We start from the raw sequence: 3,545 nt of genomic DNA, 5'->3' as shown, positions 1-3,545 counted from the left end.
TGATCATAGTCCGTCCACGACTCGACATCCACTACAGATTTTTGAATCTCGGCATCAATGAAATGCCGGACTATTATACTGTTGAGAGCCGTAACGCCCCACAGCCTCAAATTCTTTGGAACATTCTCGGAAGTGTGAACATGTTCAGTCTCAAAGATCGTGAGGTTAGGGACCAGTGTCACTACAGATTTTCCAATTTCGATTCGTTCGAGTGAGCGGTTTGTCTTATTGTCGTCAGTCTTGTCAGTGGATAAGCAATCTTCATCATGGCATCTATCGCATGGTTAATAATTACACTGATTTCAACTTTTTTGAAATGCAGGTACAGGAAGCAGTCTTTCTTTTCCATAGTATTTCACTTAACACGTACGTCGGTCTACGTATATTTCAAGGTGGATTTCGCTTTATATGTATTTTTGAGTTAAGTTGTATTGCAGGAGAAGACGACCAATGTGACACCAGCCTTAGCAGCAATAGGTCTCAACATACACAAAAAGAAAACAAGACTCTCCGATACAACACAACATGTATCAATTGAATCACATTTGACGGAGTAGCTTTGGAAGATGTGAAAACCTTTACATATCTGGGCAGCATCATCGATGAACACGGTGGATCTGATGCAGATGTGAAGAAGCAGATCGGCAAAGCACGAGCATTATATCTTCTATTGAATATCATCTGTAACTCAAAACAATTGTCAAACAACATCAAGATCAGACTTTTCAATACAAATGTCAAGACTGTTCTACTGTATGGGGTGGAAACCTGCAGAACTACAAAAGTCATCATCCAGAAGATACAGGTGTTTATTAACAGTTGTCTATGCAAAGTACTTCGGATCCGTTGGCCGGATACTATCAGCAACATTCTACTGAGGGAGACAACAAACCAGATTCCAGTGGAGGAAGAAATCAGGAAGAAGCGCGGGAAGTGGATAAAACATATGTTTAGGAATGGAGCCAACTGCATCACAAGATAAGCCCTCACATGGAATCCTGAAGGTCAAAAGGGAAAGAGGATGACCAGAGAATACATTACGCCGAGAAATGGAGACAGACATGACAAGAACGAACAAAAGTTGGATAGGACTAGAAAGAAAAGCTCAGGGTAGAGTGTTTGGGAGAATGCTGGTCAGCAGCCTTTGCTCCATTGTGAGTAACGGGCGTGAGTAAAGTAAGTAGATTGTAATGAAAGTACATTCTTCTGGGTTTTTCTTTGAACAACGTTCACGAGTACAGCCGAAAAGAGTCTTTAAAATCCCATTTTTGTAGCTTATTGTACAAAAGCTATCATAGTTCCGACAAAATTCAACGCATGAATTTTCGCCCTGGATGTTTTTGTAGTTTGCCGTCTGGAAATCATTTGATTACGAGGTCCAAGGAACGTAATGTTCAATAGTGAAATTTATGTCACTGTGTTGAACAAGTTGAGTGGGTACATAAAGTGCTTCTGATTAATGCGAACAAGAAACGTGCTATCGATATATCTACAATAGAGTGTAATGCTTCCATTTGAGTGCTCATGCTGCGTCTGTTCCAGGTTTCCCACAAATATGTAAGCCAGAATTCAACTCATTAGCTACCCTTGACTGCTTCATCAGTGTGGCAGTACTGCACATTTTTGAGTAGAAATAGTTTATTTTTTGGTAAACATGAACAGTAGCTGCTTGAATTTATCAATTTTCAAAGAAACGAGTTTAGGGCATTGACACACAATGCTGGCTGCCTTTTCCAGATGTATCTTCGCTAAGAGAGATCAGAATGTGTAGATATATTGGAGACATTTAGGCTATCAGGCTCCAGTGCACAATCAAACCTATTCTTCAGACTGTAAGGAGCTCGTCTCTAGCCGATTAGACCTAAGCATTACGAAATATAAGCAATTCACATTAGTCTGCCTGAACTGTTGTATTGCCTTTATTCAATTTGCTGACCTCGTTAACATCGGTGATAACCGACGTGAGTTAACCGACTGAAGGCCACCACTAGTAAGTTTTGAACAGTATTATTTATCTATCTACATGGTATTTTCTGCGAGATCCTAGTATCGGAAGCCTCACAACTAAGAAAAACCTATTTCACCACACAACCGTACTATTTAAACTCAGTAGTCTGCGCTGAGTTAAGTAGGGGGATATCAAATCACTTGAAAAATGATATCGACAATATCGATCTGAATTTTTGAATATCCGATTTCATAGTGAGTAGTACGATTGGGATGTAGTGAAATTTTCCAAAGTTTTCTAAAAGAGGTTGGTCATCAGTCACAAACTGTTTCGAAATATCGGGCTTCGAACAGATGGCATTTATATAAAGCATTAAAAGGAAGATGGTTTGTAGACGAGTGATAACTGTCCACTTGATGATAAAGCACAAACCGATTAGATGCTGAAATGATAGTCAATTAACCATGCGGAAATATTGGAAAACAGAATGAAGGTGACAGATCTTTGATTATGGAAGCCAGAAGGGAATGTTGAGGTCATAAACGACCGAAACTAGTGTTCGTTGTGAATGCAAAGGACTAATAAACCAAAGTTCACTCGATTTGACGGGACTATATGTGGCTTAAAAACCGTTTATTGAGATACGCGCGCTAAATTCTATCAGAATATAACCGCTGAACTTATTTTATCTCGTTCCAAGTTAACGGAGAAAAATTATCTGAAAAGTACAAAATGTCTTAAACAGTACTGCCTGTTGAATACAATGAAAGGTTTTTCTAGCAAAAATAGGCGTACCACACAGTAAACAGAGTAGTTAATTGATAAGTGTTAGGTGCCTGAGAATCAATCAGATTATTCACAACAAAATGAGATCAAATATACATCTTGCTCGGTCCGAGTAACGGTTTCCAGCAAGGATCCGAAAGTCAAGAATGATCAATCAATTCACGCTGCAAACTTTAATCTGGTCAAATAAGACCTCAACATTGAGAAAAAAGTGGTTTGGTCGTATTTGGATTTACATGTTCCTAAATGTCAGATTTTTCTCAATGAGAATGATGAAAAGTGTAGACATGGCTCAAACTTGAAGGCCAATCGCTCTGCAATCATAGAAACGCTTGTTAGCTCAGTAAACATAATATCCGTTTATAATCGTGATAAATCAATGAGGCAAAAGAGTGAAGAAGGCAAGGATCTACGGTGTTCGACGACATTATTGTCCGAAATCTCCTTCCAAACACTTAGTTGAACCAGATGTCACTAAACCGTATTGTTATATCCTAATGAAGACATGAGTACGGGAGATTTCCGGGACCTATTAATGGACGATTATTCTATATATATTCCTATTGTCTAACTATTGAGTAATTAGATTGTGTATATCTATATTCATCTTATTACAAGCTTAATTTTGACCTATGAAATGTTATTATACGATTTACTGTTCCCAAAATTATATTCAGTTTATTGATTACTGTCTCCCACGTTCACAGCCACACTTGGCTTGATCTTGTACAAATATTACTTTCTGTTTTATGCTGTGATGCGGTCTGTCTGTTTGGCATATAAACCGAGCATGCTTGAAATAGATATTTCG

The sequence above is a fragment of the Schistosoma mansoni genome, chromosome 1, assembly GCF_000237925.1.
Source record: "Schistosoma mansoni strain Puerto Rico chromosome 1, complete genome".
NCBI lineage: Eukaryota > Metazoa > Platyhelminthes > Trematoda > Strigeidida > Schistosomatidae > Schistosoma > Schistosoma mansoni.
Note: the sequence above shows the minus strand (reverse complement) of the source record.